We start from the raw sequence: 12,840 nt of genomic DNA, 5'->3' as shown, positions 1-12,840 counted from the left end.
AACCTTTTACTTATGTATTTTTAACGGTGGAGTTTCTACACACCATAGATTAAGGGTGTGGAGCTCTGCTGTACCTCAAGTTTCAATACAATTACTATTACTTTTTATTCAATTCTCTTTTATTCTTATTCCAAGATATATGTTGCACTTCAACTTGATGAATGTGATGATCTGTGACACTCATCATCATTCTCACCTATGAACGCGCGTGATTGACAACCACTTCCGTTCTACTTTAGGCCAGGCGCATATCTCTTAGATTCCCCAACAGAATCTTCGTGGTATAAGCTAGATAGATGGCAGCATTCATGGGAATCCGAAAATTCTAACCTTGTCTGTGGTATTCCGAGTAGGATTTCGGGAATCTGGAAAGTCTAACCTTGTCTGTGGTATTCCGAGTAAGATTCCGGTATTGAATGATTGTGACGAGCTTCAAACTCCTGAAGGCCGGGCGTTAGTGACAAACGCAAAAGAATCAAGGGATTCTATTCCAACCTGATTGAGAACCGACAGATGATTAGCCGTGCTGTGACAGAGCATAGGACCATTTTCACTGAGAGGATGGGATGTAGCCATTGACAACGGTGATTCCCTACATACAGCTTGCCATGGAAAGGAGTAAGAAGGATTGGATGAATGTAATAAGAAAGTAGAAATTCGAGAGGAGCACAACATCTCCATACGCCTATCTGAAATTCCCACCATTAATTTACATAAGTATTTCTATCTTAGTTTATTTATCTTTATTTTCTATTTATTCCATTAATCAAATTTAAACCAATAATCCAATTATACTTGAATCCGCCTGACTGAGATTTACAAGGTGACCATAGCTTGCTTCATACCAACAATATCTGTGGGATCGATCCTTACTCACGTAAGGTATTACTTGGACGACCCAGTACACTTGCTGGTTAGTTGTACGGATTACAAATTCGTGCACCAATCAACTATCATCAAATTGGACTTCCAGAAAGCCTATGATAGAATCAAATGGAAAATTGTTGATATTGTACTGGAAAAGATAGGGTTCGGTAGAAGATGGAGGGCATGGATTACGGAGTGCATTAGATCAGCTTCTATATCTATAATGGTTAATAGGGCTCCATCCAAACCGTTCAAGAAGGTAAGAGGGCTTCGACAAGGCGACCTGTTATCACCTTTTCTATTCATCCTCGTTGTAGATGTGTTAAACAGGATGATTGGGGAGATGGTAAGAAATAGGAGAATATCTCCTCTATTAGTTGGCAGGGACAATGTAGAGCTATCTCACCTTCAGTTTATTGATGACACTATATTGTTCTGCCCACCAGATGGGAAGATAGTGAGAAACTACAAGAGGCTCCTGAGGTGTTTTGAGGTCATGTCGACATTGAGCATTAACTTTGACAAGTCTAGTTTGATATCAGTAAATTGCAGTCAGGCTTGGCTGAGTCAAATGTGTAGATTATTAGGATGTCAGGTGGTGAATCTACCAGTGAAGTATTTGGGAATTAATATAGGTGCAAACCCGAGGTTGGTAAAAACGTGGAAGCCAGTAATAGATAAGGTGGAGGAGAAATTGAGTTTGTGGAAAGCAAAGGTGCTCAGTAAATCGGAAAAGCTGGTTCTCATCAAATCTGTGATTAATAGTCTACCTACGTACTATTTGAGCTTGTATAAAATGGCAGTTACGGTGACCAAAAAAATCTCATTGCAAAGAAGATTCTTTTGGGGGAAGGACGACAGACGACTTGGACTGGCTCTTGTAAAATGGGAGATGATACATGCACCGAAGAAACTAGGTGGACTAGGTGTGGGAGATGTGATGGTTTGCAATACCGCATCGTTGTTTAAATGGTGGTGGAGATTCTCTAAAGAAGAGTGCCCTCTATGGAAGAAGGTAGTGTGCTCATGCAATAATCTGAACATTGGGCAGTTATTGTCTATTCAAGCTATACCGGTAAAAGAGGGTCCGTGGAAAGATATTTGTCACTTGCAAATCAAGGAGCAACATGTCAGAGAGAAGATGATTGATGGGTTGGCTATAGAAGTAGGCGATGGTAGACTAACCAGATTTTGGGAAGATACATGGCTACAGTCGGGGAAGCTGAAAGACTCATTTCCAAGACTTTACTTAATTTCAGATAATAAGGGATCCGTGATTGGGGAGTGTAGATTTTGGGATGGGATAGAGTGGGTTTGGAACTTCTATTGGAGGAGGGAACTGTGACAATGGGATACCGACAGTTTGAACCAAATGCTTGACATCTTGCAAGCTGTGAGACTGATAGCAGACACACAAGATAGAGTGGTGTGAAAATTTGATAAGGAAGGCATTTATACTACTAACTCATTTGTGCAGGTTTTGCAGGTATAGACAATGACGGATGATATCCTCAGCTATAAGTTCACAAATGGAATATGGAAAGGAATTGTTCCACCACTGGTAGAGTTGTTTACTTGGTTTGTGCTTGTAGGCCGAGTTAATACAAAGGATCGCTTAAGCAGATTAGGCATCATTGAACAAAGTGATAACATCTGTGTTGTGTGTACTAAGGAAATTGAAACTATACAACATTTGTTTGTTACGTGTGAGTTTGCTTGGCAGGTGTGGCGCGCATGGATAAGTCATGTGGGTCTTGTTTGGAGCTTCCCAGGTTCCATAAAAGAACATTTTGAGAGCTGGATGATGATGAATTTGAGAAAAGATGTGTGGAAAACATGGTTCGTGGGATTCTTCTCAGTTATATGGAACATCTGGTTGTGTAGAAATGATGTCATTTTTCAGAACAAGACAGTGGAAGTGGTAGATTGTGTTGCTAAGACATTTTGTTGCGGTAGAGAGTGGTGCAAAAGATAACTTATGTTGTTGATGGCTATGCCGAAGATAAGATAGGAGTTGCAAAACTGTATTTTATGTTTCTTGTATGCTCCACTTAATGTGTTGAGCTCATTTTCCTTCAAAAAAAGTTATCATGTTTAGTAACTTAGAGTCCGTTTGAGAAACAGCAGAAGTTTTTTTTTTTTGAATTATAAAAAGTCACAATATGCGTGTTTGGCACCATTTAAAAAAAAGTTTTTAACTTTCAAAAAAGTTAATTGACAGCTTTTTGAAGAAGTAGAAATATATGACTTCTCCTTCTCGATAAGTCATTCTATCACTTCTCTAAAAAAATTGGCTTCAAAATAAAAAAAAAATTGTTTTTATTCTTGACTTTGTAAAAATGTTTCATGTTTCTGCTTAAAATACTGGCCCTCCACCACCATTTTCAAGCAAGGTTTCATCTGTTAGAAGCAGTGACCTTTCACGTAATGATTCATCTGTTGAAAGTATTGAACCTTCACCACCATTTTTTTATCATTTTATCACTCTATTTTTATTATTAAATTTGTATTTAACATTGTGTGTGATATGAAATCTCAATTTGAATTTTATTTTTTTCACATGTGATTTTATTTTTATATAGCTTGCCATTATTCTCATTATCTTATAGTTAGTTATAACAAGTTCTTGACCCAAGAAAAGAGAAGGCTAATAGGAGTAAAAAAATAAAAAACTGTAATAAAAATATACATTGACACGCATTTTATATTTGTTTTTTATTTTTATCTATCATATCATATACAATAAACAACAAACACTAATTACACAATAATTTCTTTGGCATTGTCATCAAGATTATTGTGAATTAAAATTTTATTACTATTCACCACATACAAAAATACCGTTATGGATGAAGGTAAAATAGAAAAACCAATTTCTAATGATATTACATGACTAAAAACCAATTGTCTAAAAGATAGAACTAATAAGAGAGCAAATAAAGAATCAACTGCCTAAATGATTGTAATCTTAATGATTAGATTATGTAAAATCAACCTTCAATATTAAAAAGTATTTGTTATTATCGTTATTTTAATTTCTATTTTCTTGTGTAAAAAAATTGTATTTGTTGAGTTATTTATCCAAATGTTAGCTACAACTTTAAAATAAGTACTTTTATTATTAAAATTTCAAACACAAAATAACTTATTTATAAGCTGCTATTAATAAAAGTCTTTATACTTTAAATTTTTTTTCCAAAAAAAATTATTTAAATTATTTACCCAAATTGAGACCTAATGTTTTATAAGTTCTAAATTTTTATAAGTTATAAGTTGGTTGAAATATATGACTATGTATCACTATTTTTTGATCATATAAACTAATATTTTAAAATTTTTATCTTTTAATTTAAATTTATTTTAAATTTATCACGATGTAACTAAATTATTTTCTAAAGCTTCATATTTTTTTCTAATTTAAATCGTGTTAGTTTTGATTTTGCTTTGTCACGTATTATTTCCTTGACCAGAGAATCATTGGATATCAAATGAAAAGTTTTCAAGGAATTATATACATACAGTCCAATGATTTATTAATTTATTAATATTTTTTATATCTTTTTCATAAACATTTTTTATATTGAATAATATTATTCATTTAAATTTTTTGTTTAACTAAGTCTAATTAAATTAGTCTAATATAATAAATTTTTTATTATAACTAATATTATTATAACTCTTAATATTTAATTTGATTAGATTTGATTTATAAAAAAATTTAAATATACAACATTACTCTTTTCTCTCTGAAAATTTAGTTATTTAATTTACCGGAGATGATGGAAGTAAAATCATATGATACACGAATAATGGGTTAATAATATAACGCGTGAATGAGTGAATGACTCTTTATGTGGTAGGGGTACGTGGGGGCGACTTAAGATTTTTTAAATAAGATTATCTGAATCCGAATTTAGAAATCCGAAGTTAAAAAAGAAAATAAAAAACAAAAAAATAAAAAATAACCCACCAATGCTAAGGCTCTATTTACTAACAACTTCTTTAGCTCTTTTAAATTTGGCCAACGGATCCGGCGATTGGTAACTCAAATTAAACTGCCGAATACCCCGAATGATTAAAAAAGAAAAAACAAATGAACATAGTGGGGACCAGGGCAGTGTGATCTGTTTCCTGATCTCTTGCTTGCATTGCTTTGCTTACATTACAACAGATATGAGATGGGGATATGGTACAATTCCACAGCTTACAATGCGATGATTATCTTTTGAATTATTTTATCTTTTAAAGCCTCATCTCCTTATCTTCGCTTTTCAATCATTTGATGCGTTACAACTGTCACTAGCTGGTGCCTATGCCCGACGTTTTAACTTTTAAGAACCAAATTTAAAGAAGTATTTTACAAAGAAATTTATACTGGACATTATTTTTTTTTAGGATGTTATTTTATTAATAATCATAATAATATATAATGAAAAAAATTTGTATTATTCTCCTTTTAAATCGGACATCAATGAGTATTCTGAAAGTGAATTTAGGATTAATTTTTGTAATTGTAAAATATGAATTTCTAGAATTAAGAGATAAATTTATAATTAATTTTTTTATTAGGGATATATATAGATCGGTCTAATCTAAAAATTAGATTTAAAAATAAATTATCACAAAAAAAACTCAACCAAGTCCAAACTAGAGCTCAAACCAGCCAGTCTCGCACAGACATAATATAGATAAAACTCAAAGGTGGAGTAGAGTAATAACAGAATATAGATAAACATATATGTAATAGCCGCTAGTTACGACCTGCAAAGTTTAGGTTGGCTAGGATTACATCATTTAAAAACAGTTGATGATAATCCTAATATATAAGGATTTTAAAATCAAAAGGGAGAGATATCTAAAAAAAAAATACAAACTCCAACTCACTACGGAGCACTATGACCTGCATCTGAAAAAACAATGGATATATACAGAATGAGAACCCCCGACCCATGGTTCCTAGTACGATAAAAATATCAAAGAAATACAATATAAGGTAGCAAGAAATTCACTAAAAAATCTTAAACTTCCACCCAATTTATTTCTATTCCTAGGTTCTCTCTAATTCGTAATTCAGGCAACTAACTTAAGGGATTCTAATCTAACACTCTAATCTCATTAATTTCCACAATTCACTACAACATTCCAACAGTCCAACGGAACAGCCCTCAGATAGTTCAAATTCTCAAGTTTTGAATCAACTCATCATATCTCCACCCAGAGCAAGTGGGACGAGCCATTACATCAACTTAAGGAGCTAAAAATTATCTCATTCAATGTTCATCTTTAATATCCTTCAATTATTTTATCATTTCATCTCATCAAGGACAACCCTCAGCATCAACCGACACCAGCATGAGAGACCTCTCAAATATACATACACAAGCAAAACAGACAAGTAACACACAAGTAAAATTAAGAAAAGCAAGTACAATATAGTAATTTAACATGTACAATTAAGCAAACCATGACAAGTAATCAAACCCAAACAAATCAAACAAATGCAAATGATGCATGCCTACCCTATGACTAATGAGCTTATCTGTCGGTTATACCACCCACCCGACATGTCTCGTAGCTAACCCTGGAAAGTCCCATCGTGCGCGCATCTACCAAATTAGAATAAAAAAATGTGAATTTTGTACTAAAACCTATAAACATATAATAAAACTTAAACAAAACATAATGAAAACTATATGAAAATGATGCAAAAAAGTGTATAAAATGTCCGTTCATCAGAACACCAAACTTAAACCCTTGCTTGTCCCCAAGCAACCCAAAACAAGGTAGGATAAAAAGAAGAGAATGATACAATAAATCTCAGAGTTCTTAATGAAGCTCAGATTCAATTAGACGAGCAGGACTAGTAGCTTTTTGCTTTTGAATAGTTTTGGCATCTCACTTTCCATTGAAGCTTAGAATGATTGGCATCTTTAGGAACTTAAAATCCAGATGACACTATTGATTCTCTTAGTCAAGTTATTTTTTATTGAACACATCTTCTTTTGAGTCTTGGTCGTGACCCTAAGCACTTTGTTTTCCAGTATTACCATCGGATACATAAATGCCACAGATACTTAACTGGGTGAACCCTAAAGGATTGTGATTCAACTTTGCTAGAATCCCCAGCCAGTGGTTTCCAGAGTTCTTAAGCACACTTTTTGCTTTGGACCACGACTTTAACTGCTCAGTCTTAAGTTTTTCACTTGACACCTTCGCACCACAAGCATATAGTTAGGGAAGCAGCTCAATTGAACTGTTTAGGCTAAGATATTTCTTTTAGGCCCTCTTAACCATTGATGCTCAAAACCTTGGATACTTGCTCTTGCCTTTTGATTTAAAGATCTATTGGCTTTTTGCTCTTACCTTTTGGTTTAAAGAGCTTTTGGCTTTTTTTGTTTTTCATTTCTTTTTCTGCTTTCTTTTTTTCGCATATTTTTTTTCTTTTATTGCTTTTTGCTGCTTTTTATTGCTTCAAGAATCAATTTTTGGATTTTTCAGATTACCAATAATACTTCACTTTTATCCTTATTCTTTCAAGAGCCAACATTCTTAACTCCAACATCAAATATGCATTGTTTATTCATACATTCAGAAAATAAAAGTAATGCCACCACATCAAATAATTAAACTATTCCTAATATAAAACTTGAAACTCATGCATCTTACTTCTCTTTTTCAAATAAAATAATTTTTCTTTTAAGTAAGGTGAGAGATGAATGGAATATTTCATAGCTTTAAGACATAAAGACAGATGATTATGCACTAGAAACAAACAATAAAACAAAATACATGGAAAATAGAAAAAAAAAAGAACATAGGCAATAGGGGATTAAAGGGAATAAATCCACCTTAGTACTGGCGGCTACTACTCCTTCTGGAGGATCTGATGGAGTGCTTGATTTTTCCTTTGTCATGCCCCTGCCTCTGTTGTTCTTCCCTCGTGATTCTTTTTTCTTCCCTCATGGCTCTTTGATCTTCTCTTATGTCATGAAGGATGGTGGAATGCTCTTGATGTCCCATCCTTAGTTGATCTATGCTGGAGCTCAATTCTCCTAGAGAAGTGTGCAATTGGTCACAATAGCCTTGTGAAGGAAAATACATCCCTTGAAGTATCTCAGGGATTTCTTGTTGAGGCAGCTCAACATGCTCTTGCTGTGGTCCATGTGCTAGCTCTTTAGTTTGCTCCATCCTCTTCTTGGTGATGGGCTTGTCCTCCTCAATAGGAATGTCTCCTTCTATGACAATTTCAGCTGAATTGCATAGGTGACATATAAGGTGGGGAAATGCCAACCTTGCTAAGGGGGAAGGCTTTTGAGCTTTCTTGTACAATTCTTGAGGTATTAACTCATGTACCTCCACCTCACTTCCAATCATGATGCAATAAATCGTGATGGCTCTATCAATGGTCACTTCTGACCAATTGCTAGTAAGGATGATAGAGCGTTGGATAAATTCCAACCATCCTCCTAGCTATGAGCTTGAGGTCAAGCCTTCTCAGCTGGATAGGCTTGCCTTGAGCATCCCTACTCCTCCATTGAGCTCCTTCCACATAAATGTCTGAAAGGACTTGGTCCAGCTTCTGGTCAAAATTAACTCTCCTAGTGTAAGGATGTGGGTCTCCTTGCATCAATGGAAAACAGAGTGCTAACCTTACATTCTTTTGGCTGTAATCCAAGAGACGCCCTTAGACCATGGTATGCCAATTTCTTGGATTTAGGTTCACACTAGTGTCATGATTTTTCGTGACCCATGTATTGGCATAGAACTCTTGTACCATCAAGATCCCAACTTCTGGAATAGTATTGGTTAGGACTTCTCAACCTCTCCTCTAGATTTCTCTTTGGATCTCTGAGTACTCATTCTTTTTTAGCTTAATGGGAACTTCAGGAATCACCATTTTCTTTGCCACTACTTCATAGAAGTGGTCTTGATGAGCTTTGGTGATGAATCTTTTCAGCTCCCAAGATTTAGAGGTGGAAGAAACTGCTTTCCCTTTCCTCTTTCTAGAGGATTCTCCGACTTTGGCTGCCATAAGTGTGACTGGAAAGCAAAAAGCAAGGCTTTTCCAACACCAAACTTAAAAGTTTTGCTCGTCCTCAAGTAAAATATGGAGGAAAGAGTAGAAGAAGAAGAGAATAGAAGAGATGGAGAGAGATAGTGAATTCGGCCAAGTAGGGCTTTAGTGTATGGATGGTGTGTGTTTGAAGGGTAGGAAGAAGGGCTTTAGTGTATGAATAGTGTGTGTATGAAGGCACTCCCTTGAGTGTGCGTGCGCACGATGATGTGCATATGCACAACTTACAAAATTTGTAGGGTGTGTGTGCGCACCAGAGTGTGCTAGCGCTCTCAATAGTAGGCATCTCTCTATGTGTGCGTGCGCACCAGAATGTGAGTACGCATGTTTTCTGAAAATCACAGGGTGTGCGTGCGCACAAGTAAGAATGTGGCCCCTGTTTAGATCACGCGTACAATAGTGTGCGTGCGCACACAAATCAGAGCTTACAATCTCTGCAACATCACAGAAATCAGATTTTGACAAAAACTTCCAACGATCATATCTTTTTCTAAAAATTTTTTATTTCCACAAAATCTATACCATTTTAAAGCTCTTTGAATTATCTTAAATTTGATATAAAATTCAATCAATTTCAAAAGTTGTAGCTTAAGATATGATCTGTCAAAGTTGGTCTAAAACCTATTTTTATCGAAAACATTTAAAGCTCAACTTTACCAAAACTCTCAATTCAAAATCAAACTACTCACAACCCAAACAATACCAAAACAACACAAAAGACTATACCATTCATTCCTGAAACTCAACCATCAATGACCTTCCCAATTACACTATTCTACAACATCAAAATCATTATTTATCAACATCTAAATTCAACCTAAATCACATCAAATCTCCTAAATTCCATCATTATTCAACTATAAAACATCCAAACCTTAATATCCTAATTTATCAACTCCTTTAACACTTATCAATCCAAACATCAATTTATTATCATCAAAATTCATAATCCACATTATTTATCAACAATATCAACACTCCTCATTAACAACAATAAATCACAACATTCATCATCCACCTCCATAGGCATTAAATACCAACAATCAATATCAATAATCATCATTAATCATCATCTATTCAATCCTATCCTAAGGTCCACTAGCCTAAGTGTCACAAAATATTACATATTACATAAAGAAAATCGAAACCATACCTTGGCCGATTTTCACGTAGCTCAAAACACCAAGCTCAGACTCAAAGCTCCAAAACCATCAAGCTCACTCCAACAAATACCAAACCTCAATCTAACATCATATAACACACAAAACATAAAACCTATGGTTCACAAAACAACTAAACACAAGCGTTTAGTGAGACCTTACCTTACCCAATGAGATTAGGGGTAAAACCCAACAATATTTCAATGCTAGATCACCCCTAAACAAACAAAACACAAAGAAACTCAAAAATCCAAAGCTATTTTCGAGTTTTGGTCTAAGGCAAAAAAATGGACCTAGAAAAAGAGTTTCTTACCATAAAAACTTAGTTAGAAATGATGGGCTCGGCGAGAGCGATGCGTGGCCGTAAATGGCTTGTCAATCGGAGCTCCGTAACTCAAGATATGGCCAAATGAAGAAGAAGGTGAATAGTACCCTCTCTTCTTCTCTCATGCTCGAACCCTCCCTTTATATTGGGAGAGAAATGAGCTAAATGCTCATTAAATGGCCTTATGTATGTTGCGCTTTGGGTTCGGTCCAACCCGTTAACGTTTGAAGTCTGTTTGGCCCACTTTGGGCCAAAACCTTTAAGATTATTGCCCGGTTTTCAGTTCTAAATTATTTTTGTCCTTTCAAAACAATAAATTCAATTTTTAAAATCTTATTTTCCAAAATATGCGGTATCGGACAAACTAAAGCCGATACTACTGGCTTAAGCACCGGTACACATTTTTATAAAAATTTTACCAAAAGATACATTTTTCCACTCAGAAAAATCCATTGAATTCACATTTCACCTTTTTAGTTTCAAAGGAACACTTCTATATTTTCGAACCTATTTTGAGAAATTAAAAATTATTATTTTATTGAAGTGATTTTACATGAAAACTTTGGTTGTTACATCCTCTCCTCTTAATTAGGAATTTTGTACCCAAAATTCGAATCGCGTGATATATCCTCCACGAAGCGTTCTACTATCAATATTGTCAACCCAAACAAGTCATCAAAGCATCTCGTCCACCGTCGTCCTACTGTGCCGATGTTTCCTCTCGCCTTCCACTGCGTCACTCTGATTATCGTCATTAATAATTCAAAATTTTTTTCATAAACCAAATACCGATTTTGTAACATTTTCCAAAACCTTCAATACAAGTTCAATCTAAACCAGTTCAATGTCAAGGCTTTCTCAAAAGACTCAAAAATCATTTACTCAGATTAATCACTTTAAATCATTATTTTCTTAAATTCATTAAAATCCTTAAATCATATTTTTTTCAATTTCAATCCCTTTCAATAAATTAAATTAAAAACCAAATTCAAAAACCAACAAAATCATAAAATAGAACTCACTTTTTCTATAAACCATATCATTTAAACCAAGAGTTCCGACCTAGTTTCAAAACCAAATTATTTAAACTAAAAGTTCCAAACCAACTTTCAAAATCATTCTAAACTTTAAAACCTTTTTAGCATGATTCAAGGCCATACCGGTTCGAAATTGAAAATAATAAGTAAAAAATGCAAAAGAAACAGTCGGCACTTCTCTTGCCACCAGTGCTGAGCCTCACATATCAATTGATCTGCCGCAAACTGTACAGACTGGCTTTCTGGAACATGTTGAACTCGTAACACATAGGTTAGTGTTTCGAGGGTTACCTGAAACGTTGAGGTCGATCTCGGATGAGATCTTCTGGGTGATCGGAGCCGCCGTGTCTGACTTGCTGGAGCTTGAGGTGCTGTCGGTCTTCAATCACCGGAGGGTGGTGGTACTTGCAAGAGACTCCAATTCTTAAGTTAGCATGGGCTTTAGGCAGTTTTTTTGTAGAATTAGAGTATGAGTTATACCTAGGTGCTCCAGTGTATTTATAGTAATGTTGAGTGACCTTCCTTGAGATAAGTTAGTTATCTTATCTTATCTTTTGTGGGTGATATCACTTATTTTTTGGTCAGCCGCCTTTGGGTGGGCTGCAATCCTCTGGTTTGGGCCTCTATGGTGATTTGACCGAGCTCTTTAGGAAGAGGTCGGTAACGAGTCAACCTTATAAGAGGTCAGTTGTTCTTGTCTTCGTCCAACCCGGATCGTATAGCTCGACCTAGGGTATGAATAGTTAGGTTAATAATTCTCACTATCTCTCCGTTAATGTGATTGACCTCATCCGCGAGGTGCCATTTGGGGTCCTGTGTACACCAAACAATCGATATCGAGGTGATCAGTCTCAATATCTCAAGCCTAGTACTTCAATTATCCCCAAAGACACTCACAAACAAGCATGTTACGCATATCAAGCAGATGATACCACTAAATGTAACACCCCGTTACCCTAAGCCTTACCTCTAGCCGTAAAGCAAAGGATAACAAAGTGCCACGACAGTCCTAAAGCTTTTAATATATAATATATATCCAGAAATTTATGTAACTAGAAGATCGATGAAAGAATAAAAGCTTAAATTTGCATAAAGCAAAATTATGAAATGCAAAGCGTTCACATACGATAACTAAACGCATAGGCACGGACAGAACAAGACATAATATATATAAAACCTTGTAGATAGCTCCAGGATACACAAGATAGTATTAAATTAAACAAGACCTATATATAAGTATAATATACAAAAAGAGGACTAATCATAACGTGTGGAGTTTAGGCTGGTTAGTCAAGCTGAATACAGCAGGGTTTTGAAGTTTAAATTAGCAACAACCTATCTCTCAAAGTTTTCAGAAATAAATCCTCTAAGGAAATA

This window comes from Arachis duranensis, chromosome 2, assembly GCF_000817695.3.
Source record: "Arachis duranensis cultivar V14167 chromosome 2, aradu.V14167.gnm2.J7QH, whole genome shotgun sequence".
Lineage (NCBI taxonomy): Eukaryota > Viridiplantae > Streptophyta > Magnoliopsida > Fabales > Fabaceae > Arachis > Arachis duranensis.
This window is presented reverse-complemented; position numbering follows the sequence as displayed.